The sequence below is a fragment of the Aulostomus chinensis genome, chromosome 4, assembly GCF_037954235.1.
Source record: "Aulostomus chinensis isolate RoL2024-O1b breed Wild chromosome 4, RoL_Achi_v1.0, whole genome shotgun sequence".
Classification (NCBI taxonomy): Eukaryota; Metazoa; Chordata; class Actinopteri; order Syngnathiformes; family Aulostomidae; genus Aulostomus; species Aulostomus chinensis.
Genome location: NC_141323.1, coordinates 27,212,136 through 27,238,645, shown reverse-complemented (window position 1 = coordinate 27,238,645; position 26,510 = coordinate 27,212,136). Strand labels below are relative to the sequence as shown.

At 44.5% G+C, this 26,510-nt stretch overlaps 2 non-coding genes across 2 annotated transcripts; both read right to left on the bottom strand.

Annotated features, from left to right (window-relative positions):
• Nucleotides 1–9,049: 9,049 nt before the first annotated feature.
• trnak-uuu (transfer RNA lysine (anticodon UUU)) lies at nt 9,050–9,122 on the bottom strand. Its single transcript has one exon. It is a non-coding gene; the product is annotated as a tRNA-Lys (tRNA).
• Nucleotides 9,123–17,992: 8,870 nt separating this feature from the next.
• trnas-aga (transfer RNA serine (anticodon AGA)) lies at nt 17,993–18,074 on the bottom strand. The gene has a single exon. It is a non-coding gene; the product is annotated as a tRNA-Ser (tRNA).
• Nucleotides 18,075–26,510: the final 8,436 nt, after the last annotated feature.

Here is a 26,510-nt window from a genome sequence, read left to right as displayed (position 1 = left end):
AATCATCAACAACAATGGAATAGAAAACAGAGGAAGACAAAATATCATAAACTTACAAAGCTGAGAAATGTTCATGAAGAATAAATGCACACATTATGATTGAGGCCAGAAAGTAAAACTCCACACCAAATGTATTTTGACATGTAGGGAAAATGAACTTGAATGTGTTGAAATAGCAGATGAGTGAATCCACTATCACACAACAAGATGATGACCCACTACCACAAGATGGCGTCACAGATCCTGATGCTCTGAGCAGGAAACACCGAGCAAAACATGACTAAAAAGCTCCTGTTGTTCCCTCCATGAAAAACTGTGGCACTGATGAGAAGAAGGATCCCAGCGTCCTCTGAGGATCCATCGCCGCACCATTCGGTAGAAGGATGATAGGGTCGGCACCAGGAGAAACCCTTGTGTCTCTGATGCAGGGAAGATGGAGCACTGAAGAGGACACATTGTGGCGTCCTGAAGAGGACATTTGGTGGAGCCTGAGACAGCAAACATCATGCCGCCCTTCATCAGAAGAACCACAGCACCAGAAGAAAGAATCCTGGCAGTGACGACAGGGAGGATCAGGGTGTCCTCCTCACCACCACCTTTAAACCTTCAAATGAACTTTCAAAAGCTTCAGAGTGGTGAATGATTTTTTTAAACCTTTTTTTTTGTTTTTCCTTTAATTCTCATTTGTGCGATTGTCTGATTCATTAGAAATAAACACTGTCTGCTGGGTTTAAGTTGACTGTGATTCTCTTTTTGCATGCAAGTTGAAAGTTATGCCAATAAAAACCACAAGTATTTGAAGACCAAAGGAAGAACCCCCAAAGTCAGGACCCTGAGATCAAAGTGAGCGCTCTGATCTCAGAGGTTTGGGATATTTCACGTCCCATGGCCCTTCAAATAAGAGCCCTGTGTCACTGTCTTCAAGTTTTAAACCATATTTGTTTGTGAAAATTAAAACCAGACGACCACTGTGGTCCTGTTTACACGGTAAGTAAAGCCCAGATGCCATGGTGGACCTGTTAGCACCCTGGACTTTGAATCCAGTGACCTGAGTCCAAGTCTCAGTTCCAGCAGGTTTCCTGCAGCCTTCAGAAGAGCTGCTATGTTTCTCTGTAGTTAACTAAGTGATGCTCTCAGCAGGTTGAGGGCACCACCAACAAGTGAGGTTATGAACCTCTGACTTGTAGGAAGAAGGTAGGAGATCTCCAACAGGATCCTTCTTTCCTCTGTCCTCCTTGGATCTCATGGATCATCACAGTCAAGTGGAGACCCAAGCTCCTGGATGGATGTGGCACTCAGGAATTGCTGAGTTTTCCAGTGGATTTTGTTCCATCCATGGTTCAGGAGCAGGATTCCTCCTGGTTAACCTTGTATCTATCGACCCCAACTGTGTAGTTTTGGAGAATTTTTCATGTCATGTCAAGAAATCAGGCTGGTGGGTTTTTCAATGAGAGAAATTCAGGTAACTTAATTATGTGGCATGTTTGTTGAAGCAGTAATTAACTGATAAATTAAGGAAGGCGTGGCCAGTCTTTGCTCACAGGTCATACGACGTAGTTAGAAGGTCCTGAATTAATCTGGAGTTCCATGATTTCCTTGTGGTTCATGTTCCTTTTGGCAATGTAGTCTGGAACAAAAGCAAGATGAACCTCCAAATATCAACAGTTTGGATTGCAGGTGATGTCAAGTTGTATTTTGAGGAAACTCTTCCTTGTGTTTGGTTCCATGGTGAAATGGTGAGCACTCTGGACTCTGAATCAGTGATCAGAGTTCAAGTCTCAGGGGGACCTTCCTGTCTGGAATGTGTCCCATGGAACAAACTGATAGAGAGATATTATGAGGTTCTAATGTTCTGGTTCATTTCTTGTCCTTTAGAAAAATGAAATTCATTTCTTACTGCCATGAACACAGACTGTGTGTTTAATGTTCACAATAAATGCAACAACTCAGGAGCCAGTAGCTCCTGTGGAAAAATTCTACTTTGTCAATGAATTAATTCATTTGATATTGAAGTCTGCAACTTTAAGTTTCTGTCAGGATGGCCGAGCGGTCTAAGGCGCTGTGTTCAGGTCGCAGTCTCTCCTGGCGGCGTGGGTTCAAATCCCACTTTTAACAAAGGATGTTTTCTCCACATTCCTATGCATCCACAATGGAAACTTCCAAACCAAGTTGAAGCTGCTCTCCACTGATGGGAGTGAGTGGTCGTCTGCCAAAGTGGGTTGAACTGGCAGCAGAGGAGGCAAACGAGTTTCCCTGTGACATTCCAACATCGGCCTGGTTTCCTCCAACATGGAGCAGCCACCAAAATCCAACTACAAATGTTGGATCAAAGTCTACTGAAGAAATGCATTTTCTTTCAATTCACATTTTGTCCATTAATTTCATAATCAGAGTCACCATCTCATCACATGACTAAAGTTTGGGTTCTGTATTGGTGGTAAAATATCCTTCCATGCCCCTCACTAGTTTGCACACAGAAAAGCATATTTTACTGGTTTCAAATCTCTTAGTGTGTTCTCTCTCTTAAACCAGCTGTGGCAGCTTTCATTGTGTGATTGATTTTAAAATATAAAGATAGAACAGAACCATTGGAATAAGATGTCAGGACATTTGAAGGAATGTAAATCTCCTGTTGAAATGTTGCAGTGTGCAGCTGAGGCTCTCTGGCAGTGGCACAAGGAGCCACTATGGCAGAACCTGGACCCTCCTGGAGGAGAACCACAGGTGAGGGCCTTCTTGGCTCCAGATTGATGGAAATCAAGTGTCTGAGGCTGTTAGCAGCCATTAAGTTGATCTGGTTGGGCACTGGTATTTTTTCTTGCTGCAGCTCAGGAGTGATTCAGGAGAAGAGTTTCAGAACAGCCAAGATTGGGGACTGAAATTTACAAATTTCCCCTGGAACCAGACAACCTTGGGAGGTAAAACCTCACATCATAGCCAATCAGATGCAGCAGCAGAAAGAAGCTGTCATCTACCCTGACAGTCAGGGCATCAAGTCAAGAAAACATCAACCATCTTGGAGTTCCAAACCTTCACCTGTCAGATTCAGCTACTTCTTGTTGTGGGACTTTAAATTTGAACACAATGGAATTTGGACAAGGAGTTTTCCTTCAAGTCCAAACATCATCGTCCAGCCTCCAACCAGAGGTCCATCAGTTATCATGGGAGCCACATGTGGAGTCTGGATTCTTTTCTAGAATGTGACGGCAATGACAGTCCTGCCAAGTGACATCACTGACATGAATGGATGACTTCAGTCACATGACTGGATGACTTCAGTCACATGACTGGATGACTTCAGTCACATGACTGGATGATAATGTAGATGCCAATGTAGAGGTTGGGGAAATAGTCTCTGAGAATCCAGCTTGAACCAACGCCCTCCTTGTTTTTCAAAAACCCAAACAGCGACCATCAGTCTCCCTCTAATCCTGTACTTGGGTTCAATGTTGCTGTTCCATTTTGCAGCAGTAGGTGTCGCTGTGATACCAGGTTCAGTTCAAGAGTCCCAACTCCAGCTCATGTTGGTGACCTCAGTGGCAGGGGAAAATGGCGCTTCAGTGGATCATGTGGATCAACTCATGTCTGTCCTCACTGCTCCAGAGGTCTGTCAAATGTTCTGTAAAATAGTTTGACCACAGCAGAGATGCTAGATTAGGAGTTGATGGGAGTTGTTGCAGATACCAGTGTCCAAAGTCCAGCTTGAACCCAGTTTGTGCCACTTATTTGTCAAGCTAGCAGAGATTCTTTTTGACAAGAATTTTTCCTTTCGTTTTAGTTATCGTCAGTCATCGAAGACTGGATTCAGTTAAATTCCCATCTTAGCCTTTTAGTTTAGAAAAGTTTTAGTTTAAATTTAGTCTTTTGTCTTAAGTTTTAGTCTCATTTTAGTCTGAAGCAATGTTTCATTTTCCTGAGATGTTGCAAAGGGATATGTGATGTTCTATAAACCTCCATACAAAGCAAACATGAAACTGTCATTTAAACTGAGATTGAAGCACATTGCTCTTGTCAATAAGGATCATGATCATAATAATGAAACGTCAGAAGCCTGTTAGAAAAAGTGCAAGTTCTTGTTTATTTTCTGTATTTGACTGACAAGCCACAAGAGTAACGCTCCAGCTGCGGGATGGCGGGCCTTCATGTGTCTTTTCAAACTGGTCGTGTTTTTTCCACTAATCTAAGATCCACAACGCTCCCCATCCTTGTCAGGAACAACACACTCCGTCTTCTTTTCAGCAGGATGATAACAAATGCGTCCATAAATCCGCTCGTCTTTTTCTTCCAACTTTCCACGCTGCCGCCACAGGTGAAGGTCTGCTGCTCGTCTACACAGCGTCTCTGCAACGTGCACTGAAACACCGCGGAGGGCGGGGCGGGTGTGGGGTCGGGGCCCGCCAATCAAAAAGTCGGACTGAGAGTTCAAATTTGTTTTGAGATGATTTATTGGTTCAAAAGAAAAGAAATCAAGGCATTCAGGATGGTTGTAACCCTGAGAGTCCGGCCGGCCGCCGTCATCCTTTTCATCACGTTTTTACTCGTCAGCTTATAGTGAACAGCGATTTTGTTTTAATGTTCGTTGTCAGTACTTATTAGTATAGTATAGTCCATCCACTGTCATCTTCCACTTATTCCTACACATTAAGGGTAGCGGGGGGGCTGGAGCCTATCCCAGCGTCAACGGGCGAGAGGCGTGGTTCACCCTGGACAGGTCGCCAGTCCATCGCAGGGCCAACATAGAGAGACCTTTTTTTAGTCAGTAAACCCTCGATTTCAGTTAAAAAAATGATCAAATGAACCTCAAGAAAATCATAGAAATAAACAAAAGGTTGTTGTGTTTCCTGACCATTACTGAGGGGTGTTAGAACACATCTCTGACATGGATTGGTTTTATTTATTATTCATTTTAATATTATTAACTATTGTAACATCCATGGTGTTATGGGTCAGTTTCGACCCTCATATATTTACTTCAAGAAAAAGGAAAAAAGTCTCTTTTTCAGCAAATGAACTTTAATACAAACACAAAATGAAAAGCAGAACAAGCCAGAACCCAAAATATGGATTTGCAAGGTCAAACAAACAACAACCAGTCAAGCAAATCAAACCAACAGAAACCAACTACTGGTTCAAAACCAGTAAAAAACAAAAACAGAGGAAAAGTCTCTGTGTGAAAGAACATGCATGTGGATGTGTGTGTGTTTAGATGTGTGTGTGTCAAAAACTGACACACTTCATTTTTTGACAACATGAGCCAACAGTGGTGGTGTCTGTCAAAGAGGTGGAGCTCTGTCCTTCACCTGCAAGATTTCAGCAGGCAGCTCAGGTCTAGTTTTCTTCACTGTGCCACCATGATAAGTTTCCTCCTGAGAAGTTCTTGTCCAAGGTCATAGCTGGTAAAAGAATTGTCACAGTGATACTGGGACCCTGCAGTCCAGTCGTCATATCCAGGACCACACTGGACATGGCCGTCTTTGTTTGTTTTGTTGTTGTGCAGGTCGATGGGAAAACGAGGCCAAATGAGGATCCCCTGAAGCTCCCATGACTGGGAGAGGAGCTGCTGTCAGTGGGTTGCTGACAGTGCACTTCTGACTTCAGGTTTGGCTCTAATTGTTGCTTTGTGGTCTTATTTTGATCACTGGGTCAAAACCGATACTTACTCTTTTATAATTTAGTGACAAAAATGTTTTTGCTTTATTTTGTTGAACTGGAGGTTCCTGACAAAGTCAAAAAGCAATAAACAAATTGATGTGCTTCTTTGATGCATTTAAAACCTCCAAACAGGTCACACAGGTGGAAGGTTAAATCATGTGACCATCATTCTAACAGCTGTTGACCTTGTTTGAACTATTTGATGGTGCTAAATATTGCCAGCTTGCTAACGTTAACTAGCTAACGTTAGCTAGCTAGCTAATATTATTTTCTAACTTCAGGCCTAAATTTGGGATTGATTGTGAAAATTGTTCACCTCACCTTTGTCAGCACCAGGTTTTTTCTTGATGATGTCATTGTAACTGCCTTTCTGATTCTAAAATATAAATGCATCCAAGAATAAAAATGTAAAACTGCCCCTCCATGGAAATATCATATTTAATATATTGCAATATTCTTTTCCAGTATATTACACTATATTTTTGTTTTATCAGAGAGACTTTAATGTCTGTCTTTGGTTTCTAAACTCTGACTCTCCTGTTGTTGGTGCTGACTGAATTCTACCACCTGACAGACTGGGAAGGCTCATATTTGTGATGGATCCATAAATATAGGAAGGTCTTGTTTCAATGAATTGGTGTGAAATAACTTGTTATTTTGTTCGTGGTTGTCATGGTGACTCGTGGTGTTGGGGCTCCATTGACGATGGCATTTTGTCGTGGTTGTGCACGTGTGCAACTCAAGGTGAACGTACTCACAGTTGATGGAAGCAACTCAGATCAGCTGTTCTGGAACCAGATACTCAGAGTTTCCCATCTCAGAGTGTCAACTCAGGAGTGATTGAGGAGAAGAGTTTCAGAACAGCCACAGTTGGGGGACTTCCATCCAGCCATCCATTTTCTTTACCTGTAAGGGAGTTCAGGGATCTGGAGCTGCTTCGTTCAGGTGGATCCAGAACACAAGATGGGTGTCAGTCAGGACACCAGAAGGAGACCAGCATCTGGAAGGTGAAGATGCTTTAATCTGACACCGTTGTGTCAACAGTTCTGATATAAGAACAAAAATAAACAGTATTATTTCCACCTCATACTCCTGCATATATTCAAGTGAACAGGGAACACCAATTCATGCACAACTTCTCCTGTGTGTTCATCCACAGTCACTAAACAACAACCAAACCAAACAAAAGGGGGTTTGCTAGCGTGGCGTGCTGAGGTAGAAAGGCGCTGTACAAATTGAGTCCTTTTACCATTTCTTTCCTGGCTGCTTCTAGCAGCGCTGTCGTCACTTCCTGTGACCGTGGGAGGAAAGGGGTCCCCCTTCAGAATAAGTTTTATATCATTATGTTACTTCCTCTTCAACATGCCTTTAGCAGACCAACTCCCTGAATAGCACAGTGAGGTAGTGTGGCCGAGTGGTTTAAGGTGCTGGATGAAGACTCCAGTCTCTGAGGAGACACAACTTCTTGCATGTTGGTGCCCCATCACACACAACAGGTGCACTTGTACTCTTTTTACCTCTGACCCACAAACATTGCACCAGTGAACGTCCAGAAATTGAAGCATAAACAGTTCAGCAACAATGAATTCTTCAAATCCTCCTCTGAAATAAGAGATGAATCTTTACCTGCTGAGGCCTGCTTCAGAGCAAATTGTGAAACCTTCAACACTCACATTCCTGTTCTTGTCACAATCCTGCTCTCCTCAATTAAGGCCTGTTCAATGAATGGTAGAGCAGAGTGGAGCAGAGGAAGCGTGCTGGGCCCAGAACCCAGAGGTTGATGGAACAAAACCATCCTCTGCTGAAAGAAAGGAGCAAAATAAACCTGATTGTTTTGAAATGTGAGTCTGTTAAAAAGAGGTAGAAATGGTGATGTAGTCAGTTGTTCCTTTTGTTTTATGACAGAGGCCTCATTGTTAATTAAATAATTTTAATTCTTTACTTGAAGTTTCATGCTGTTTCGACTGAAAAAGGCGAGTTCCTGGAGAAGATCTTCCAGGGCGTCCAGGTTAAAGCGGTGCCCCAGCTGGCACCAGGATCTGACCCAGGTCCTGCATGTGAGATACTGTCAGTTCTGTTCTGCCCTGCTCACAACCACAGGCTGGTGTTGAGGCCTGCAGCAACCAGGGCCCCAGTCACCAAGTGTATAAAGGCTGGTCATTGTGGCAGTGGGAGGAGTCAAAATGAAGACAGACCAATGTGAGCAGGACGTGACTGCAAAAGTAAGAAGAACTTGACCGTGTTTCCTACAGTACCCAGGAGGCTTGGTAGTTGTTGAAGGAAGCTCCAAAAGCAAAGAGCAGACAGCAGGATATAAAAAGAAAAGATCCAGACACTAAAACTACAAGTAGAAACAAGATTAAATACTAAACGCTTTGGAAAGATACTCCAAGGTTGTATATACATTGTTATATACACTACTATTCTCATTGACTCCTAAAGAGGGAAAGGAAGAATTAGAATGGGGATCAGATCAGCTGATTTCAGTGTTAAGTCCATCCCTCCATCCTCTTTCTATTCTTATCCTTTAAGGGTCACGAGGGGGGGGGGGGTCCCAGGTGACATTGGGCAAGAGGCAGGGTTCACCCTGGACAGGTCACCAGTCCATCAGGAGAAATGAGGTGGTCAGTATCATGCAACCTAAACTAAAACATTAGTCAGATCAAATTCAGGTTAAAGCAAGAGTTTCCAGATCAAAGTCAGAATTCCTGATGATGTCATCAGGGCTTTGACAGTACCTAGAATTCTGTCTTTGATCTCAGGTGGACATGAAAGAAACACAATTGAGGAAAGTATAAGAGAGCACATTCAGCTTCATTAGAAACTCTTGAACTGTTGAACAGTAGAATTTGTTTGAAACAGTTTACAACACTTAGTGACAGGATTGAAGAGGGAAGATTTTTCTACTTTAAATTTAATTCTAACTTCCAAGTCAAGTCAAGTCAATTTTATTTATAAAGTGCCAAATCACAACAGAAGTTATCTCATGACACTTTACAAGTTTATCTCATGAGATCGGTACCCTGGAAGGTATCACCTTGATGCTTGATGTTCCTGCCTGTTAAAAGGTTTTGTCACCACTGTTGCAGGATGTGCTTGCTGATGGAGAATTGTTGGTGTAGATTCATTGAAGGAGTTTGGTACTGGACCTGCTCTACCTGTAAAGAGTCATGAGATAACTTTTTTTGTGATTTGGCACAATATAAATAAAATTAACTTGACCAGTGTTATTTGTGGTCTTTTGTTAATTTCATGCCACATGAAATTCTTATTGGTCACTTTTCTAGCAACAGTCTCACAGTGGCAAGACAAGAACACTTCTACTTTTAATGATGACAGTTTGTTCAACACTAAACTTCATCCAGTACCATGTTGTCAAACACTGGAACATCCACAGCACCTGAACAGGGACTTGAACCCTGGACCCTCAGATTAAAAGTCTGATGCTCTACCATCTGAGCTACTCAGGCTCTTTCTACAGCATTTAGACAGGAAAAGAAACACCTGTGAAGGTCAAACTGCTGCTTTCTTGACTTCTTCAATCCTCCATGTTAAACTCCAACATGCTCTTGATTGGCTCTGATTCTCTGTGGCAAAATCCAACAAGAGGCTCCAAAAATGTCTTGAATGTCATAAGAATGCACAGGACAAGATGTTAGTCTCCTTCATGTCTGCAGTTCCTCCACTGGAAAGTAAAGTCAATGCTGTTCCTCTGCTGAAACCTGGGATCAGACCAGGGAGCTTTAGATCTTCAGTCTAACGCTCTCCCAACTGAGCTGTTTCAGCTCTGAGTGAGGGCCCTGCTTCTCTCATTTTATAATCTCTTCCACTCTCACTAGAACTTAGAGAGGATTGGGGTGGGACACAATAATAGATAGGAGTAAATGTGGAGTCTGCATTCTTTTCTAGAATGTGAAGGCAATGACAGTCCTGCCAAGTGACATCACTGACATGAATGGATGACTTCAGTCACATGACTGGATGACAGTGTAGATTCCAATGTAGAGGTTGATGGGAGTTGTTGCAGATACCAGTGTCCAAAGTCCAGCTTGAACCCAGTTTGTGCCACTTATTTGTCAAGCTAGCTGAGATTCTTTTCACTGCCAAGCTAAAGTGACTTCTGTCAACAAAGGTAAACACACAAAAGGATATTTCTACTGTCAGTTCAAGATTTTTATCAAACTCCTTTTTCATAGCTTCAACCTTCCTCTTGTGTTAGCTTTCTGTTCCCATCTCTTATGTTAACAGGTCAGTTTTGACCCACATCTTCAATCAGCTGTCAAATAAACTAAAAACAATTTTCTATCATCCAAGTTTTTTCCCAAGTTTTTTCAGTTAAAAAATGATCAAATGAACCTCAAGAAAATAATAGAAATATACAAATGTTGTTGTGTTTGCTGATCATTACTGAGGGGTGTTAGAACACATCTCTGACATGGATTGGTTTTATTTATTATTCATTTTAATATTATTAACTATTGTAACATCCATGGTGTTATGGGTCAGTTTAGACCCACATATATTTACTTCAACAAAAAGGAAAAAAAGTGTCTTTTTCAGCAACAGAATTTTAATACAAACACAAAATGAAAAGCAGAACAGGCCAGAACCCAAAATATGGATTTGCAAGGTCAAACAAACAACAACCAGTCAAGCAAATCAAACCAACAGAAACCAACTACTGGTTCAAAACCAGTAAAAAACAAAAACAGAGGAAAAGTCTCTGTGTGTAAGAACATGCATGTGTATGTGTGTGTGTTTAGATGCGTGTGTGTCAAAACCTGACACACTTTTTTTTGGACAACATGAGCCAACAGTGGTGGTGTCTATCAAAGAGGTGGAGCTCTGTCCTTCACCTGCAAGATTTCAGCAGGCAGCTCAGGTCTAGTTTTCTTCACTGTGCCACCATGAAAAGTTTCCTCCTGAGAAGTCCTTGTCCAAGGTCATAGCTGGTAAAAGAATTGTCACCAGTGACATTGGGACCCTGCAGGGGGGGGGGGGCCCTGGGCTCTGGTGCCGGGGATTCGCGCCGGTCCCCCGGTGGGGTCCTGTGGTGGGGTCCTGCGGTGGGGGGGCTGTGGTCGCCAGGTCACCGGGCACTGGCGGGGCGTGCTGGGGCCTGCCCTGGCGGCTGGGGCATATTTGCCCCCAGACGATGGGAGGAGGGTGGGGAAGGAAGGTTAGGTGGGGTTTGACTGGGAGGGGGGGAGGGGGGGAGGGGGAGGGGGGTCGGGAGGGAGGGAGGTAAGGGGCTGGAGAGTGAGGTAGAGGTGGATTGCTTGGCGCCTGGGACTTGCTGGCCTGGGGCCCTGCCGCTCCCCCGGGGGGGGGGGGGGGGTCACACCCACATTTGGGAGGGGTTTGCTAACCTCGGCCAATCCTCGGGCGGGCTGGGCCCTGGCGCGGTGTCCTCGACTGCCGCCACTCCGGACAAAGGGAGGATGCTGGGGGACGTCTGAGGGATGGAGGCTGACCTCCTTGATGCTGATCGAACTGGGGGCACTGACCACGGGCTGCTGGCTGGGGGTTCTGCTGTGCACTGGGGGCCTGGGCCCTCCCTGCCCTTGCACTGCACGGTGGTGGGCCCTCTGCCCGGATCTCCGGACAGTGCCCCTTGGTGCTCCAATCTGACCCCTGGACCAGGGAGGCTGGACTCCCTTTCAGCTGGTTGCAGTGGTGACGGGGTGGTCAGCGGGGCCAGTCTGGAAGTTGGCCCCCTGCAGGTCTGGCCCATTCCTCAGCTCCTCTCATTGCCTCTCTGTCCCATCACATCACATCTTATGTATCACTAGGCCTTGAGGGGCTGGACCCCCCAATTTTAATCACATCGTAGACATTTAGGGCTTGGGGGAGTGCATGAGGATGTACTGGGAAACTCTGCCGTCTGCAACCGGCGGGGCTCCCATGCCCTGGGTGCCTCCGCCAATTTTAACTACATTCTAGTCATCCACATCATCACATCTACATTCCCATGCACAACACGCACCCTGCACCATGTTGGGATGGGGGGGCAGCTGGGGCAGGGAGTGGGTCCAGTGCTGCCTCCTTTGCTAACTGCACCATTGCAGGCCTGGGGGCCTGGCCGGGGCTCTTTGGGGGGGGTGGTCCTCTGTTCGGAGGCGGTGGGCCTGGTCGTTGTGGTGGGCTGTGGCTGCCCCGCCTGGGTGTGGGGTGTGGGTGGGTGTCGGCCTCGCCGCTGGCGGACCTCTTGGGGGGCTCTGGTCGGGTCTCGGGCCAGAGGGGCCCTGTGCCCCTGGGCTCTGCTCATGCTGTGTGTGTGTGTGGGGGGGGTGCCCGGCGGGAACAGGGTCATCTCTGCCCCGTCTCTCTGTGGGTTGCTTCTGAGTGGGGGTTGCTGCTCCTATGCTTTCCTATGGGTCCTGGCATGGGTTGGGCCTGTGGCTGTTTCCTGGGGAAGGGGTGGCCGGGGGCTCCCCATGTTCTGGGGGTTTCTGGGTGCTCTGGTGACCTGGTCCTGACCTACCTGCTATCCTGGACTGGGGGTGCGAATGTCCTGGCCCCTCACATCAGCTACAGCCAGCTACACACAGCATCCAAGACAAACCGTAGCACACACACATGCACATACACACGCATATACACACGCGTATACACACGTGTATACACACATACATGCATGGAGCGCACAACTGACCCATAAACACACACTCAGAAATTTATCTTAAAATTATATTAAACCAAATGGTAAGCCTGCACCGGAAATTCTGCAACCAATGTTTTTTCTTTCTTTTTCTTTTGTTGTTGTTACTTTTTCTTTGTTTGTTTATTTGGTTTTTGTTTGTTTTTTGTTAGTTTTTGTTTGTTTGTTTGTTTTGTGTTTTTTATTGTTGTTTTCTGCTATTGCTGTTGTTGTTTTTGTCTCCCCCCTCCCCCTTGTCTTCGCTGTCCTGTCCCTGTTCTCTCTTCCTGTCCACTCCTGAGCCTCAGTCCGGTAGCTTTATCAATGAACCAATACCATTCCTAATAAAATTAAACATAAATGGCGATAGGAGGAGTTTATCAGATTCCTCCTATGCAGAATAAAACTGCTTCAGTACAACAAGGCACCAGGAACACTGATGCTGCTTGCCTCAGCTACTGAACAGGACAGGTTAAAAAAAAAATAAAAAAATAAAAAATAAACAGTATTATTTCCACCTCATACTCCTGCATATATTCAAGTGAACAGGGAACACAAATTCATGCTCAACATCTCCTGTGTATTCATCCACAGTCACTGAACAACAACCAAACCAAACAAAAGGGGGTTTGCTAGCATGGCCTGCTGAGGCAGAAAGGAGCTGTACAAATTGAGTCCTTTTACCATTTCTTTCCTGGGTGCTTCTAGCGGCGCTGTCGTCACTTCCTGTGACCGCGGGAGGAAAGGGGTCCCCCTTCAGAGTAAGTTTTATATCATTATGTTACTTCCTCTTCAACATGCCTTTCACAGACCAACTCACTAACTAGCAAATTGAGGTAGTGTGGCCGAGCGGTTTAAGGGGCTGGATTAAGGCTCCAGTGTCTGAGGAGGTGTGAGTTCAAATCCCACCACTGCCATCATATCCCAGGTTACTGGAGAGGTGTGGCAGGTCTCTCACAGCCTCTCTGTGGGGGAGGTGTTGGCTGCTATATTCACTCGTGGGAAGAAAATGTCCTGAACTGGAAGAGTTCTCTTCATCTTGAACTCTCCAAAACAACAATGTGCAGTAATGCTGAGCTACCTTCAAGCCAACAACATGGGCACATCCTCCCAATTTATGTAACACTGCCAGTGACCTCTGCTTCAGTGTAACGGTGACTCTCCAAACTGAAGCTGATCCAGGAGGAGACATGGAGCAGACAGGCTCTCTGATTTAATGCTGCTGTCTATTGAGAGGAACATCCCAGTTGACTCAAACAAGGCTGCTGATGTCTTCAAACCCAGGACCAGAAGAAGAATCCTCCTCTGAGTCCACAGACCTGAGCATCGCTGCTCTGACAACCACGTTACCTCCTGGTTATCAGTGTGAAGTCAATGGTGAGGTAGTCAGTTGTTCCTGGTGTTTTATTCCAGAGGCCTGGTAGTTAAACACTGAATTCAATAATTTTAATTCTTTACTTGAAGTTTCATGCTGTTTTGCTGGAAATGTTTGACAACTTCTTGCATGTTGGTGCCCCATCACACACAACAGGTGCACTTGTACTCTTTTCACCTCTGACCCACAAACATTCATAGTCTTCCAGTGAACGTCCAATTATCTTCTGAAATAAATGATGAATCTGTACCTGCTGAGACTCATTATCTCTGACTGTGACTAGCATGTGCTAGCAGAATACAGCAGTCCTTCTTCATTATCTGTCTTTGTCTCTGACCAGCTCTCCTGCTCTCTTTCCTCCTACCAGTCAAAGCAGACATCTGCACCTACTGATCTTGGATCTGCTGCCTGTTCCTGCCTGGTAAAAGAAGGAACCAGCACCTGGTTCTACAGGCTGAATTAACTCCAGGACGTTGGCCAGCCGTGTCAGTTGAAACCTTATTTGTCCAAATAGAGAAAAAATAAGTCTGATTGTTCATGAAAGATGTCATCATGGCTTTGAAACTGTGGTTGGGGACAAGCCAACAAGAGCACATTCATGGAAGAATAGCAATAAAAACAGGAAGTGTTAGTTAGCAAGAACTCACCAGTCTTTCACTATCATATTTGAGTCTAGTGGAACAAAATGGCTGCAGCTGACTGTGCTGCCTGGTGGTGGATCACTCTTCACCATCCTCACAGGCCTTGATGGAACCAAAAAGGCGACTTCCTGGAGAAGATCTTCTAGGGGGTCCAGGTTAAAGCGGTGCCCCAGCTGGCACCAGGATCTGACCCAGGTCCTGCATGTGAGATACTGTCAGTTCTGTTCTGCCCTGCTCACAACCACAGGCTGGTGTTGAGGCCTGCAGCAACCAGGGCCCCAGTCACCAAGTGTATAAAGGCTGGTCATTGTGGCAGTGGGAGGAGTCAAAATGAAGACAGACCAATGTGAGCAGGACGTTACTGAAAAGTAAGAAGAACCTGACCATGTTTCCTACAGTACCCAGGAGGCTTGGTAGTTGTTGAAGGAAGCTCCAAAAGCAAGAATTAGCCCCGCTCTCCTGCTCTCTTTCCCCCCAACCGGTCAAAGCAGAAGGCCGTCCCCATTGAGCCTGGATCTGCTCGATGTTCCTGCCTGTTAAAAGGAAGGTTTTTGTCGCCGCTGTTGCAGGATGTGCTTGCTGATGGAGAATTGTTGGGTGTAGATTCATTGAAGGAGTTTGGTACTGGACCTGCTCTACCTGTAAAGTGTCATGAGATAAGTTTTGTTGTGATTTGGTGCAAAATAAATAAAATTAACTTGACCAGTGTTATTTGTGGTCTTTTGTTAATTGCATGCCACATGAAATTATTTTTGGTCACTTTTCTAGTGACAGTCTCACAGTGGCAAGACAAGAAAACTTTTACTTTTGATGATGACAGTTTGTTCAACACTAAACTTAATCCAGTACCATGGTGTCAAACACTGGAACATCCACAGCACCTGAACAGGGACTTGAACCCTGGACCCTCAGATTAAAAGTCTGACGCTCTACCGTCTGAGATACTCAGGTTCTTTCTGCAGCACTTAGACAGGAAAAGAAATACCTGTGAAGGTCAAACTGCTGCTTTCTTGACTTGTTCAATCCTCCATGTTAAAGTCCACCATGCTTTTGATTGGCTCTGATTCTCTGTGGCAAAATCCAACAAGAGGCTCCAAAAATGTCTTGAATGTCATAAGAATGCACAGGACAAGATGGTAGTTTCCTTCATGTCTGCAGTTCCTCCACTGGAAAGTAAAGTCAATGCTGTTCCTCTGCTGAAACCTGGGATCGGACCAGGGACCTTTAGATCTTCAGTCTAACGCTCTCCCAACTGAGCTGTTTCAGCTCTGAGGGAGGGCCCTGCTTCTCTCATTTTATAATCTCTTCCACTCTCACTAGAACTTAGAGAGGATTTGAGCTTCTGAAGTCATGACACATTGAACAGTTCTACAGGACCATTTTTGATGAATGTCTGAATCACACAAGCCTTTTTTGTTTGTCTTCTTCCCAGATGCCTCAACATTGTGTGAGCCAATAATTCCACATCTGTACCAGACACACCTCTTGTTGGTGGGTTTTCTGGATCTTTCTGTTCTAACAGTGTCTTTTGTCTTAATCATGCCACTTTCACATGATACAAACACAAAATGAAAAGCAGAACAAGCCAGAACCCAAAATATGGATTTGCAAGGTCAAACAAACAACAACCAGTCAAGCAAATCAAACCAACAGAAACCAACTACTGGTTCCAAAACCAGTAAAAAACAAAAACAGAGGAAAAGTCTCTGTGTGCAAGAACATGCATGTGTATGTGTGTGTGTTCAGATTCGTGTGTGTCAAAAACTGACAACATGAGCCAACAGTGGTGGTGTCTGTCAAAGAGGTGGAGCTCTGTCCTTCACCTGCAAGATTTCAGCAAGCAGCTCAGGTCCAGTTTTCTTCACTGTGCCACCATGATAAGTTTCCTCCTGAGAAGTTCTTGTCCAAGGTCATAGCTGGTAAAAGAATTGTCACAGTGATACTGGGACCCTGCAGTCCAGTCGTCATATCCAGGACCACACTGGACATGGCCGTCTTTGTTTGTTTTGTTGTTGTGCAATGTGAGAGAACGTGACAGACCATTTTATACCAAAGACAGGCTGTGTGTGTGTGTGTGTGTGTGTGTGTGTGTGTGTGTGTAACCATGTTAAATTCTTTTAAATAAATATATTTCAACCTGCTATTATTTGTATGCTGTGTGATTTATGAAACCCAAGACTAACTAAGGTTTACATACTGCAACCTAAAGTATGGTAATGAGGAGAATGATGAAAAATCCACAAGGTGATCAGAAAATAATAAATGAAAAAAAAAATCTCTGAACATGTGTGATTGAAATATGTCAGTGGGACTGGCAGAATCTGGCTTTACCACAAAGTGTCTCATCAAGAGGTCTGTCACATGCGTCTGCTGTGGAGGGTCAATCTGTCTGTCCACATTCAGATCATTGATGCAACAACTCTGCTATGATCAAACTACTCAGGATGAAACAGACCAATGTTGACATCAAGTAGCAACTCAGCAGCTGATCAACAGAGTCCTAAGCACCAGTAGAACCTGTTCATCGTCCCTGGGTGGGCCCGAACCACCAGCCTCTCGGTTAACAGCCGAGCGCACTGACCGATTGAGCCACAGAGACTGTGAGTCTCCTGCTTTTCATGAAGAGTTTTCAAGCTAAATTTCAGAGTGTGAGGTCCACACTGCACATTTGAGGGAACATGAAGGACAGATGAGAGTCTGACTGTCATGGTGAAAGCCTTCAGCACGAGAACTGAAACGACCCCCACAATCTTAACCACCCCAGACCAAACATCATCGTCCAGCCTCCAACCAAAGGTCCATCAGTTATCATGGGAGCCACATGTGGAGTCTGGATTCTTTTCTAGAAAGTGACGGCAATGACAGCCCTGCCAAGTGACATCACTGACATGAATGGATGACTTCAGTGCATCCAATTACCAAGTGCACTGCAGCAGTCCTTGTTGCTGTCTGCTGTTGTGTCACAGCAAAGTAAGGAAACAGCCTGACGGTCCTCAGGAGGAAATTCAACAACCTCCAAAGATGGAGGTGAACCTAGACCTGCTCATGTTTGCTGTCCTTGATGAACTTGGGCGGTACTCTGGTGCTGGGATGAGGTCATGGAGACGATCCGGGAGCAGTCCTGATGTTAAATGGACAAAATGTGTCAACATGAAATAAAATTGGAAACCTATTTGAAGCCTTATTTTGTTTTTGATGGACATTTTTTAAATCTCTAATGACTTGTTTTAACTGAACCTACTGGATCCTGTGGTGCCTGATGAGGAGACAACTTGGGTACAAAGTTGAAGAGGAGGGTTTTTGGAGGGGAGGTGATTTTTTTTTCCAGTGTTGTAAATCAAAATAACTACAACGACATGATAGAATTTTCTCAAAATGTCCTGACTAAGATGGATTCCAAACCAAGGGACTAAACCAAACCAATTCCTACTTAACCCTAAGCTCCACCTTAGTTCCAGATGAAACTGGTTGAACATGGAACCGTCCCACTTGGAACATTTCCATCACCTTCACCACCACTGGAGTATCAACAAAGATTTTGGTCAACACCAGAATGGTTGAGACAAGACAACATGCTACCAATCCTCTCTCTCATCATCAGCTGCTACAGCCCTTGAAAGAAAACCTTTGACACATGGACCTACAGTAGGAGCAGATGTTGTCTCCTCTGGAACAGCAGTTTAACGTTGTTGGCAGGACTCGAACCTGCGCGGGGAGACCCCAATGGATTTCTAGTCCATCGCCTTAACCACTCGGCCACAACAACTACACGCCCATGAGCATGAGTAGAGGATTGATATTCAACATTTCATCTTCATCGAAGCACAGTCGATTTTTTTAATCTTCTCACAAACACAAACTATTTGTGTGTGTGTGTGTGTGTGTGTGTTGTTTACCAGCAAGATGAAAACTGTTGTGGTATTTGACAATTGTATTGTTTCTGAATGAAAATCCTGTGAAGGAGAATCATTGAGACATCCTAAAAATGGCTGAGGTCTGCTGAGCTGCAGCAGGTCTGAGCTGCTTTTGATGCCCAGATGATGAGGAGGCAGTGAATGTTGGGTTTGGTGGAGCTGAAAAAAATGCTGCAAGTGTTGAGAGGTCTACTGGTGTCCAGGACTTCCTCTCCAGGTCTCAGCTTCTCCCTGCAGTTCCCACAAACACCACAACAGTCCTGGAACCCCTGCAGATGGTGGAGGACCATGATGACCCCGATGCACCATCAGGGCATCAAAAACCAGTCCTGATGATCAAAAAGGTCCCTCCACTCATCCAGGGTCAACTCTAGAAGAAGCTTCTGGAACAGATGAGCAAACACACTCAACTAGAAATCATGATTTAAACGCAATGTTGATTTTTACAAATTCCTTCAATGTTTTAAAAACCATCAAAGTGGACAGAAGCCCAGATGGTCCAAACCTGTTTCCTGTCTCCTGCCATTGTGGAGAGCCTCTGTTCTGTCCTGCTGCTGTCCAGTTGTCTCTACTGAGCTCCTCTGCTGGTTCCACCTTGAAGAGGGTCTGAGCTAAAATTGAACCTTGAGGAACTTCAACCTTTGATCTCAGAGTTTTGTGTTTGATCTTAGAATGCTTTCTTTGATCTCACCTGAGACAAAGATATGGAAGCTCAATCTGCTGTTGAGGAGGCCGTGATCCTATAGTGGTTAGTACTCTATGTTGTGGGCGCAGCAACCCTGGTTCGAATCCGGGTCACGGCAGCATGAGACAAATTTCTTGTGTGTGCTGATGGACACAAACCAAGCAGAAATTTCCCACAATGCAACAGGGCGGTGTTTGGTCATTGTTGAGCAGGCGTCAGTCTGACAATGATGTCATATTGTTTTGTTATCACTTGACCAGACCCAAAAGTAGGCTCCAGGTATCAGTTTCTTCTCAATGCTAATGTCTGCTAGCTTAGTCTGCTACTTTGATGACTGACTACAAAAAGGTCCAGACCCCTGGATATGGTGGTTCCTCCCTAAACGTAGATTCTGTCAGCTCATGTTTTGAAATCAACTCACCATGAACACAAGTAGATTTCAATGGACTGCAAATGTGTCTCATTTAATGGTAAACATGTCAAATATAAATTCCATCACCTGAGGAGGTCTGCTGCTGGAATTAAGCTCCAGATATTCACAAGATATTTTATATCTTTAAATAAAGCATTTTTATATTTGATTTATTGTTCATTAGCCTGCTTCATGTGGTGTGATTTTATGTGTCCTATATTAAATAGAACTTTGTAAACGATCGTCCCTGAGGATGTTGAATGATGTCAAAAAAGTGTTCTCTCAGCTCTCCTTTCCTCTAAATAGAGGAGTCTCTGCTGAGGTCGTTCCCTGTCAGAGTCCTGACGTCTATTCGGATGCACCGAGAGACTCAGGCAAACAGAAGACAAGGGCAAGTGAAGTAACCTGAAAATGAGAGGGGAGGTTCGACATCAAACTAAAACAGGAAGAACAGGACACAAATGGGATATCAAAATAAGAGAGACCATGAGACATGACCCCGCCTCCCTGCTTGCCAACCATGTGTCAAATGTTTTCTAGCTCAGTGACATTTCTGTAACTCATGGAGCAGCCTAGTGTCCTGTGAGCCATTTGTGAAACCTCTGGAGAAGTCAATCATTAGTAAATAATTGTTGATCGTACTTTTGGTTTTCAGTGGCAGCAGTAGGAGGGAGAAGCTTTGTTATTTTCCTGTCCTTTTTCTCCTGTTTTTGGATGAGGAGTTTGGTTTTTCTTGCAGGACAGGTAGGGATCTTGGTTAGTTTGGTTTGTTGTGTTGGCACTGCTCACCTCTGAAGCTAAATAAACTGCTACTTTGTCTTTTGACCGTGAAGTTGGCTGGTTTTCTTGAGAGTGAAAGGCGAGGGAGCTCTCTCTCTATCTTGTGTGGCCCTGGTCCCCCCAGACCAGGACCAGGACAAAAAATAAAAGACAGACTCTGAGACATGCCCCCCCAGTTCCTGCTGCTTCCAGCTCTTTATATCGAGCCCCTCGTCCAGTGGTTGATAGAGACCACAAATATTAAAGGTGTCCACATAAATGGAGAAGAACACAAGGTGGCGCTGGACGCTGATGATGTTTTAACATATTGAAGTGAGCCCCCTAACACAGGACCTGCATTAATAAAACTCTTTGAAACACTGGGAAGCTCTGCTGGATATTAATTCTCCATTCTAAAACACAGGTTCTGACCTTTAATCACTCACCTCCAGAACACATGGAGGAAAACCTCCACCTGGATTGGGGCCAGAACTCCTTGAAGATGATAGAAGAAGATGGAACTCCATTTCCTTTCTGAGTCTGAGTCACAGGATTGATAGAGTAAAAATAAATGTCCTACCACAAGATCTCTTTCTAGTTCCAGGACCAACTGGAGAAATTGCCTTCAAAACCGTTTCTGAATTGAACAAAATGCTTTCCAGATTTATCTTGCTTGCAGGGGAAGAAACCCAGGCTCAAATTTAAACCACGACATGAATGAGCCCCAGTTCCTGCTGTACTGGCCCACCAAAACCTGGAAAAATGTTTCTGTAATGTCCAAATCTCAATGAATAATTTGGAATGTTTACAGGAGAATATCACTCCAAGTCATTTAATGATGTGCTTTTAATCCTGGGTTCAAGCCTCATGAAATGAACCCTAGATTTAAATCCTGGATTCAAAGAGAGTAACAACTTTCTACTCACTCGTGGAAAATGGAAATGTAAAAGATTTGAAAGCCTGAGAAGAGAATATCACTGAGAAAGTCTGACTTTTTCTAATCCTCTGAGGTGAACAATTATTTTTGAACATGACATCAGAAATGAAACAGACTTTAATGATCCAATGCTGAAAATATTTTTGGCTGCCCATCAAGAAACAAGAAAAACCTCATATCGTATGTTGTTTTCCGTTTGACCTGATTCTTGGTTGACAACTGGCTCATTGGCTTTCTTGATGGAACAACAAAAGCAAAAGTTGCAGACTTTGAATATCCAGGCCTCTGGCGTGATTCTCAGCTGTCATTTAAATTTCACATGAACTCAGTGTCCAAGCAAATATCTGGTGGGCTAAAATGACTTTTGTCCTTCTGTTAACTTTTTCCACAAGAAGTCTGGAAAAGTATTATAACACAGTTCATGTTCCCAATATTGGACTACGGTGGTGGTTTCTATGGGAACACTGGTGACGGCCCCAGGCCTTGGTTCTATGCAGCGTTCTGTGTGCAGGGTCCTGTTGGTGGGTGTGTTTGTGTCTTTGCAGGTCTGACGTCCTCAACAGTCAGGTTCCTTCATACCTGACAGAGCTCCTAGGTGAACCCCGCCTCTCGCCCGTAGATGCTGGGATAGGCTCCAGCCCCCCTGCAACCATTAATGTAGGTGTTTTGTTAATTGCATGCCACATGAAATTATTATTGGTCAGTTTTCTAGCAACAGTCTCACAGTGGCAAGACAAGAACACTTCTGCTTTTGATGATGACAGTTTGTTCAACACTAAACTTCATCCAGTACCATGTTGTCAAACACTGGAACATCCACAGCACCTGAACAGGGATTTGAACCGTGGACCCTCAGATTAAAAGTCTGATGCTCTACCGTCTGAGCTACTCAGGCTCTTTCTACAGTTTTTAGACAGGAAAAGAAACACCTGTGAAGGTCAAACTGCTGCTTTCTTGACTTGTTCAATCCTCCATGTGAAAGTCCACCATGCTTTTGATTGGCTCTGATTCTCTGTGGCAAAATCCAACAAGAGGCTCCAAAAATGTCTTGAATGTCATAAGAATGCACAGGACAAGATGTTCGTTTCCTTCATGTCTGCAGTTCCTCCACTGGAAAGTGAAGTCAATGCTGTTCCTCTGCTGAAACCTGGGATCGGACCAGGGACCTTTAGATCTTCAGTCTAACGCTCTCCCAACTGAGCTGTTTCAGCTCTGAGTGAGGGCCTTGCTTCTCTCATTTTATAATCTCTTCCACTCTCACTAGAACTTAGAGAGGATTTGAGCTTCTGAAGTCATGACACATTGAACAGTTCTACAGGACCATTTTTGATGAATGTCTGAATCACACAAGCCTTTTTTGTTTGTCTTCTTCCCAGTTGCCTCAACATTGTGTGAGCCAATAATTCCACATCTGTACCAGACACACCTCTTGTTGGTGGGTTTTCTGGATCTTTCTGTTCTAACAGTGTCTTTTGTCTTAATTATGCCACTTTCACATGATACAAACACAAAATGAAAAGCAGAACAAGCCACAACCCAAAATATGGATTTGCAAGGTCAAACAAACAACCATCCACCGTCATCTTCCGCTTATTCCGACACATTAAGGGTCACGGGGGGGGCTGGAGTCTATCGCAGCATCTACGGGCAAGAGGCGGGGTTCACCCTGGACAGGTCGCCAGTCCATCGCCGGGCCAACATAGAGAGACGAACAACCATTCACACTCACACTCATACCTACGGTCAATTTAGAGGATTCAATCAGCCTCGTCCCCAATTGCATGTTTTTGGACTGTGGGAGGAAGCCAGAGTACCTGGAGAGAACCCACGCAGACACAGGGAGAACATGCAAACTCCACACAGAAAGATCCCGTGCCCAAGCCGGGACTCGAACCCGCAACCTTCTTGCTGGGAGGCCACAGTGCTGACCACTTCACTGTGCAGCCAAACAACAACCAGTCAAGCAAATCAAACCAACAGAAACCAACTACTGGTTCCAAAACCAGTAAAAAACAAAAACAGAGGAAAAGTCTCTGTGTGTAAGAACATGCATGTGTATGTGTGTGTGTTTAGATGCGTGTGTGTCAAAAACTGACACACTTTATGACAACATGAGCCAACAGTGGTGGTGTCTGTCAAAGAGGTGGAGCTCTGTCCTTCACCTGCAAGATTTCAGCAGGCAGCTCAGGTCTAGTTTTCGTCACTGTGCCACCATGATAAGTTTCCTCCTGAGAAGTTCTTGTCCAAGGTCATAGCTGGTAAAAGAATTGTCACAGTGATACTGGGACCCTGCAGTCCAGTCGTCATATCCAGGACCACACTGGACATGGCCGTCTTTGTTTGTTTTGTTGTTGTGCAATGTGAGAACGTGACAGACCATTTTATACCAAAGACAGGCAGTGTATTTGTGTGTGTGTGTGTGTGTGTGTGTGTGTGTGTGTAACTGTGGCCAGGGAAAGGGACGCTAATTCCACTAATACTGCGCAATAATTTTGAGAGGATTCTTCACAGTTGCCCAACAACGCCACCCTGGGAATTTCACCCAGAGTTTTATTTTTCTTACTAGGGGACAAGACACACAGGTAAGTTCCATTCATCAGCTGGAGACTTTGTTTGTGGTATAAAAAAAGTATATATTTTATTTAGAACTCAAGTTAAAATCAATCCGCAATCGGACATTCACATACACACCAAACAAAGGAAAAAAAAGGGAAATTGATCAGGGCAGAGACTTCGAGGGGGGTGAGCGATTGTATCTGGGGGGAGTTCACCCAAATTAAAGAAATCAAAAATAAGTCACCCACACCAGGAAGTGACTGTCACCCGGGAAACAACACACAAAGAGGAGACACCACCACCAGCCTCTGACACTGAAACAAGAAAAAAAAATTTTTTAGAGTTGCACTCAAACCAAATGCAAAAATAATTCAATTGGTGGAAGGAGTTAAATCTTAACCTACAGAAAGAATAAAATTATTTTAATCATTCAAATACAGCCCAAAATAAATCAAAGCAAAATACCTAATTCAAAGAAAACTAATTCAAAACACGATTTAACCAAAAAGGCAAACACAAATGAAAGAAAGTTCACCCTGATCAAAAAAAAACAACAAAAAGCAAATATCAATTAATCCTATAAATCCAACTGAAACAAACTCACTCAAGAAACCCAAAACAAGAAATAGACATGAATAAGAAAACTAAATAATTAAACCAAAATTAATTCCACACCCAAACATCACTCATACAATAAAAAGAATCCATCGGATTCAGCTCCGTTCAGGTGTGTCACCTCGTGGACGCGCAGAGTGGGTAACTGCAGGAAACAGCCTCAAAGGGCCACCCGAAGCAGCAAGGCTGCGTTTCAACAACCCACGGCCACGCAGATTACCCTGATGGACAAGCTGGGTCAGCATAGACAAAGCAGCAGCGTCCGGTTGGTTGATTGTCCCTGATTAAATAGATCATTAGCACAGTTTTTGGCTGAAAATGACAGCTGCGGGCCGACAGGCACCTACCTTAGCTGAAGTGTATCAGCACGCACGCACGCACACGCTCATCCCAGAGGGAAGGCAAGAGGGAGGGAGCCGGATGTCAGCATTTCCACTCTCAAACGGAGTGCAGAGAGCAGCACAGCAGCACAGAGCAGCGTGCGTACCCACAGCCGCACACACGCCGGAGGTGGAACAAAGCCACTTCCACATGGAAGAGTTACGAAGCAGGAAGGGCGAGGGAGGGGCCGTCTTAAATGTGGGCACCTGTTCTCTGATAGGCCGACAGGCCATCAAGGTGTGTTCAAAGAACCTTGGGTGCTATGCCTGCTGCCACATAACCATGTTAAATTCTTTTAAATAAATATGCTTCAACCTGCTATTATTTGTATGCTGTGTGATTTATGAAACCCAAGGCTAACTAAGGTGTACATACTGCAACCTAAAGTATGGTAAAGAGGAGAATGATGAAAAATCCACAAGATGATCAGAAAATAATGAATGTATTCAGGAAAACAAAACATCTCTGAACATGTGTGATTGAAATATGTCAGTGGGACTGGCAGAATCTGGCTTTACCACAAAGTGTCTCATCAAGAGATCTGTCACATGCGTCTGCTGTGGAGGGTCAATCTGTCCGTCCACATTCAGATCAATGATGCAACGTCTCTGCTATGATCAAACTACTCAGGATGAAACAGACCAATGTTGACATCAAGTAGCAACTCAGCAGCTGATCAACAGAGTCCTAAGCACCAGTAGAACCTGTTCATCGTCCCTGGGTGGGCTCGAACCACCAGCCTCTCGGTTAACAGCTGATCGCGCTGACCGATTGAGCCACAGAGACTCTGAGTCTCCTGCTTTTCATGAAGAGTTTTCAGGCTAAATTTCAGTGTGTGAGGTCCACACTGCACATTTGAGGGAACATGAAGGACAGATGAGAGTCTGACTGTCATGGCGAAAGCCTTCAGCACTAGAACTGAAACAGCCCCCACAATCTTAACCCCCCAGACCAAACATCATCGTCCAGCCTCCAACCAGAGGTCCATCAGTTATCATGGGAGCCACATGTGGAGTCTGGATTCTTTTCTAGAATGAGACGACAATGACAGTCCTGCCAAGTGACATCACTGACATGAATGGATGACTTCAGTGCATCCAATTACCAAGTGCACTGCAGCAGTCCTTGTTGCTGTCTGCTGTTGTGTCACAGCAAAGTAAGGAAACAGCCTGACGGTCCTCAGGAAGAAATTCAACAACCTCCAAATATGGAGGTGAATCTAGACCTGCTCATGTTTGCTGTCCTTGATGAACTTGGGCGGTACTCTGGTGCTGGGATGAGGTCATGGAGACGATCTGGGAGCAGTCCTGATGTCAAATGGACAAAATGTGTCAACATGAAATAAAATTGGAAACCTATTTGAAGCCTTATTTTGTGTTTGATGGACATTTTTAAAATCTCTAATGACTTGTTTTAACTGAACCTACTGGATCCTGTGGTGCCTGATGAGGAGACAACTTGGGTACAAAGTTGAAGACGAGGGTTTTTGGAGGGGAGGTGATTTTTTTTCCAGTGTTGTAAATCAAAATAACTACAACGACATGATAGAATTTCTCAAAATGTCCTAAGATGGATTCCAAACCAAATCAGCTGTCACAAGGGAAAGTCTGCATGTAAATACACACACACACACACACACACACCAACTGACATTCCCAGGGACTAAACCAAACCAATTCCTACTTAACCCTAAGCTCCACCTCAGTTTCAGATGAAACTGGTTGAACATGGAACCGTCCCACTTGGAACATTTCCATCACCTTCACCACCACTGGAGTATCAACAAAGATTTTGGTCAACACCAGAATGGTTGAGACAAGACAACATGCTACCAATCCTCTCTCTCTCCCTCATCATCAGCTGCTACAGCCCTTGAAAGAAAACCTTTGACACATGGACCTACAGTAGGAGCAGATGTTGTCTCCTCTGGAACAGCAGTTTAA